The sequence below is a fragment of the Otolemur garnettii genome, unplaced genomic scaffold, assembly GCF_000181295.1.
Source record: "Otolemur garnettii isolate 467f Iridium unplaced genomic scaffold, OtoGar3 scaffold00172, whole genome shotgun sequence".
Lineage (NCBI taxonomy): Eukaryota > Metazoa > Chordata > Mammalia > Primates > Galagidae > Otolemur > Otolemur garnettii.
Genome location: NW_003852567.1, coordinates 1,686,771 through 1,692,312, shown reverse-complemented (window position 1 = coordinate 1,692,312; position 5,542 = coordinate 1,686,771).

Sequence of the window (5,542 nt, the reverse complement as noted above, 5' to 3'; positions counted from 1 at the left end):
CCTGTGATTCCCTGGGTAGGGGAGAAGAAAGAAAAAAGTTCCTAACTTCCCCCCAGAAACTCAACCGTAGTGATTGGGAAAACAGAGAAAAGTCAGAGATTTGGAGACTGATTGCCTAAGAAAACAGACAGAGGCAGAAGGGGAGTATAAGAGAGAAAACAGAATTAAAATCAGTTCAACAGACATTTATTAGCACCTACTGTGTGCCAGGCCCAGATGGAACATTGTGTACAAAAGCACAGAGGACTCCCAGGCTTTTGGCTTCAGTGGAAATGATAGTCCCATTCACTGAGCTGGAGAGGGAGGAAGGGCTTGACATGTCCAGTTGTAGGGTCTATAAGATGACAGCTAGGCAGCGACAAGAACAAAGAAGGCAGAGAAGTCCTCAAACAGCAAGAAAGAGTTAATTAGAGGTGTGCAGTCCCTGTTCACTAGTCCAACATGGGCTACAGGATTGGGCATTCATCAAGGTGCCAGACTGAGCCAGGCATTGTGATGGTGCTGGGGGATGACAGATAGGTCAGAGAGCAGGGAGGAGATGTGATAAGAAGGGGGGCGGGGAAGGGAAGGGAGGATTGAGGCTTAAACTCTGGGAACCCTGATTAAAAGAGAGGGAAGATGAGGGAGCCCTAGGAAACTGGGAAAGACAGGCAGAAGTCAGGATTGTCACGAGACCCAAAAGGAGCCTAGGGAGGGCAAGATAGAGCCCAGGGCTTTAGTGGCCAGGAGTGGGTTGGGACTAGTGGGACCAAGCTGGGGCTAAGCAGGAGCTGTAGAACCCTTCACAGGGGCCTGTGAGCAGAGTGTAGACCCCTCATCTCCTGGCCTCTCTCCTGTTCCTTGGACCCCTGCTTGGGCTGGGGGCCTCTCTCAGCCATGCACAGGGGCAGAAGAATGAAAAAGCTCCTCCCAGCCCCAAAACTTCCATCCATAAGATCCTGGTTTCTGGTCTTCCCAGGAGGGTCCTGAGTTCGGGAGCATGCACTGGTCGGGAAGCCCTGGGGACCCTGGGGGTAATTGAAACCAGGGTTAAGACATTAGAAACCATAACGCTGACTCCCCAGCTCCCCCAGGATAGCTCCTGGTTTTCTTCTCAGCCCATTCTCCCTGCTGTTGACAGCTCAGCCCTTCTGGGCCCCCACCAGCTGGGCCTCTGACCTTCCTCCCCAAACTAACTAGAAGGGGCCTCCAACCAGAAAGTACCCAAAGCCAGTCCCTCAGGGTCCTCTTCTCTGTGTTCACAAAAACTCCATGTATACTAGACTAACCTCTCCATATCGAAGAGTCCCAAATTCTAGTCTTAATCCCTTTTTACAGAACCTGTGCTAGGGGGTTGAAGTTAGACAATGAGAAAGATTTCTCAATAGTGCAAGAGAAGAGAGAGGTAGGTGTGAGGCAGGAGTGCCCTTCAACTAGCAGGTGCTCAGTAAATATGTGAAGAAAGAACAGGTCTCAAAGCCTGGGGCCCACCAGAGCAAAGTGTTGGATCTGAAGGGAGGCAGGTCAGTTGCACACCAGGGTGACATGAAGGGGGAAGGTCTGGCAAATTCCATGGCCTAGAGTCCCCTTCCAACTTTCTCCTTGCTCAGATGTTTTTCTGTCTCTCTGTCCCAGTCCTTGTCTCAGACAGAAAGGACCAGAAGCTGCACTTTTGTTGGCCTCACGGGAAGGCCCTCCTCCTGAACAGCTGCCAGGAGATTTCAGGATTCCCAGATTCTCCAAGAGTGCTGGTGTGGGAGCCTGCCCCCCCCCATCCCTTCGCCTCATCTTTTCCTCCACAGCTCTTCAGTTAAACAGACCAAGGGGTTCAAACACCTACTCCACCACTTAGTGGCTTTGTGGCCTCAGGCAAGTGACTTAATGCCTCATTTGACTCAGAAGTAAAATGGGCCTCAATTACCTCAGGAGTAAAATGGGATCATAATAATGCCTATTTCCCAGGACTGTTGTGAAGATTAAATTAAATTAGATAATCCAGTCAAGTGCTTCGCATTAGGCCTCAAGGGTACTAAAGCTTCCTTCATATGCTGCTTTTGGTTTTCCGCTAATTGATGTCTCCTTGTCTCCTCTTCACCATCTTTCCCCCCATCTCTCTCTGTCACCATCCTCTGTCTCTGAGTCTTTGATTGTCTCTCCCCTGCTCTCTTTTGGTCCCCCATATCTGGCTCTGCCTGCAGTCCCTCAGACAGCCCTGCTTGACCATGCTCCAACCCTTTGGCACAGCTGGCCAGGTGGAGTGAGTGGGAGTGTACAAGGGGGGTTTTAATTGAAACACGCCATTCCTGGCAACAGAATCATGCCTGGACCTGAACATTGGGTGAATCACAGTTGGTGGAGAGAATACTCATGTCTATGGTCCTTCCTGGCTGGGCAAGAAAGCTAAGGGTTTATCTTGGCAGCCTCTTGGAGGAGGGGGGACCTGCTCTGACTGCTCTAACTGCCCCCACACCTGGGCCTATGCCAGATCCCCCATAACTAGTGCCTGCCTGGAGGCAAAGCAATCTGCCCTGAGGGGAAGTCCTCTTCTACCACATAGGGTGGTTTACTGCCCTCAAAATATTCTGCCCCACTTTTGCCCCAAGTCCTGCTCTGAGCCTCCCATACCCCATCACAAAATTTGTATGGAAACCTCCACAGATCTAGCTTCTCCTATCTCTTGCTGCCTCTGTCTCTATGCCTCAACCTTGGTCCATTGCTCTGGCAGCTGCATAAGCTTTGCACTCCCAACCTGAGGCCACTAGGGATAGGAAACTACAGAGGGTTGAAGAGTCTGTTCTTTACCTGAACTAAAAAGCTCATTTTGGTGCTGGTAGTTGGTAGTATAAAAAATCCAAATGTCATTTCTATGTCACTGTGGACCTGTGAAGGCAGAAGTGTTCATCAAATGTGAACCAGATGGAGGAGGGGCAAACAGAGGACCCCAAACAAAGAATTGAATGGCCGAGGCTATGTCAGACAGGAACATGGATACACTATGGAAAAGGTGCTGCTCAACTTTGTGGCTCAGGAGTGAGTCTTCTCTGGGGGCCAGGATTGGTCTCAACTAGCCCTAGACACCCCCACACCTGGGCCCCAGCCAGGCCCCTCATGTCAGCTCCTAGGCAAAGGGCCAGATAAGATGGGTGAGCCATTAAGACTCCTCCCTCACTTCCCTATTCCCATCACATCATTGCCTCAAGGTGCCTACCAACTTCAGGCAGAGAGAGCTGGGACTACAGACCCAGAGACGAAGAAAGACTGGGCAGGATCACACAGTAGGAAGGGACTTGGGCAGGAGTTCTGGTGTCCTGACAGGTAGCATGGGCCTGTCAACACTGTGACAGTGACCGGATCCCAAATAGGATTTTATATGGGGAGAGCACCTAAGAATCCTTGAACATGTGAGCAGCTGGGCCAGTGGTGGGGCATCCCATCAGGCAAGGACAGATAGATGTGCAGCTTCTTGTTATTCCCATCAGATGGAGACAAGCATTGGAACAAAAGTCCAGAAGACAGAATCAGAGCAAAGATGGGCCAGGTACGGTGGCACATGCCCATAATCCTAGCACTTTGGGAGGCCAAGGTGGGAGGATTTCTAGAGCTCAAGAGTTTGAGGCCAGCCTGAGCAAGAGCAATACCCCATCTCTACTAAAAACAGAAAAGAAAAAAAAAAACTTAGCTGGGAGTTGTGGCAGATACCAGTTGTCCCCAGCTACTCCAGAGGCTGAGGCAGGAGGATCACTTGAACCCAGGAGTTTGACGTTGATGGGAGCTAGGCTGATGCCAAGGCACTCTAGCCTGGGGTGAAAGCGTGAGACTCTATCTCAAAATAGATAAATAAACAAAAGAAAAAAGCAAAGACAACAGCAAGAACAAAAACAGACCAAAAGAGAGAAGAGACAGCCTGGGAAAGAGACCAATAAATAGATGCTACCAAAGACACACTCAACACAAAAAAACAGAGATACTGAGAAAGAGATGTGAATCAGAGACACAGAGACAGGGAGATGCAGAAGGAAGGATAGTCGTGGAATTGTGGATGCAGGGACAGAGATAGGGAGAAACACGAAGTCAGAGAGAAACAGGATCTCAGTCACAGCGCAACAATGGTGTGGCAAAGCTATGGATACAAAAGCAGACAGAAAAACAGAGACTGGGAGAAAAGAAAAGAAAAAAATATCTGGGAAGGAGTCAGAGAGAGAAAGAGAGAGAGGAGAGAGAGTGGGAGACAGCAAGATCAAGAAAAGCAGAGAGATGAGAGAGGGCAAGGCAGAGAGAGGCAAAGAAAGAGATCAAAACATCAGGAGTGTGAAAAGCCAGTGACAGAGGAGAGTTTCCTGCCTCAGTCTCTCCAACCTGATCTCCCAGGGTGTTATCCCCTCTTGCTATTCTCTGGTTTCCATAGCAACAGGGAGGGCAGCACCATATTTGCATATACATTTACATCCTTTCTGTCTGCATAATTCAACAGGTTTTGTGCATATTCATGAGACTGTGAGTGAAGGTGACTCTCCCAATTCCTGCTCAAAACCTGGTTATGGTGCTCCCTGCTTGCAGTATGTGATTATGGCTCCCATCCTGACCTTGGCAGCCCTTGACCTGTCCCTGCCAGACTTAGCTAAAAACACTCCCCCCTGCTCCCTAAACACCCCTTGAATTTTCCTACCTGAAGCCTTTCCTCAGATCATGCCCCTCTACCTGTTGGGGCTGCCCTTGCCTGAGCATCAGTCCTGCCAATGGTGCACATGCACAGTACCTCTGGTAAGGGGCGTCAGGAGATGATGCTCACCCTGGCTCCTTAGTGAAAGAGACCCCTCTGACATTCTTATTTGGGGTTCATAAGAGAGTCACACTGAGAGAGGCTAGGGTGTAGACTGAGCTGAAGGTTGGCAAATCTACCAACAGAGAGGAACCTAGAACACTGTGGTTTCCATATAGAAACTGACAGAGACTCCGATTGCAGCCAGAATAACCAGGAGCTAGGTCTAACCTAGTGAGCCAAAAGGAGCCTTAGGAACAGAGGGACTGAAGTGGTTCATATGCTGGGGGAAGAGAGTACCTAGGGCCAAGGACTCTTTTGTGGGGTTGAATGCCCTTATGCCTGAGAGCACCTCCAGGGGCTGCTCTGGTCATAATTTTGGCCTCACCATCTCACCCTGGATCCCCGCACCAGCCTCCTAACTGCTTTTCCTGCCCCATACCCCCAATCCACTTTCCATATTATGGCAGCCAGAGTTCTCTCTCTAAAACATGCTTTGATATTCCACATCATTCCCACCTAGAAGCCTTCAGTGACTCTCCATCACCCTCAAGATAAAGTCCAAGCTCCTTGACCAGACATGCAGGCCTACCAGTCTGGTCTTCATTCATCTCAGATCCTCATCCTGACGTGCCTTGCCTTGAACTTCGTGCTCCAATGTTTATCTCTCATCCTGCTTCTCACCTCCATGCCTTGGCTTATGCCGTTCACCTAGAACACCCTTTCCACTTCATTCCTAGTCAACTATTCTTCAAGACTCTAGGCTCGGCGCCTATAGCTCAACCGGCTAAGGCGCCAGCCACG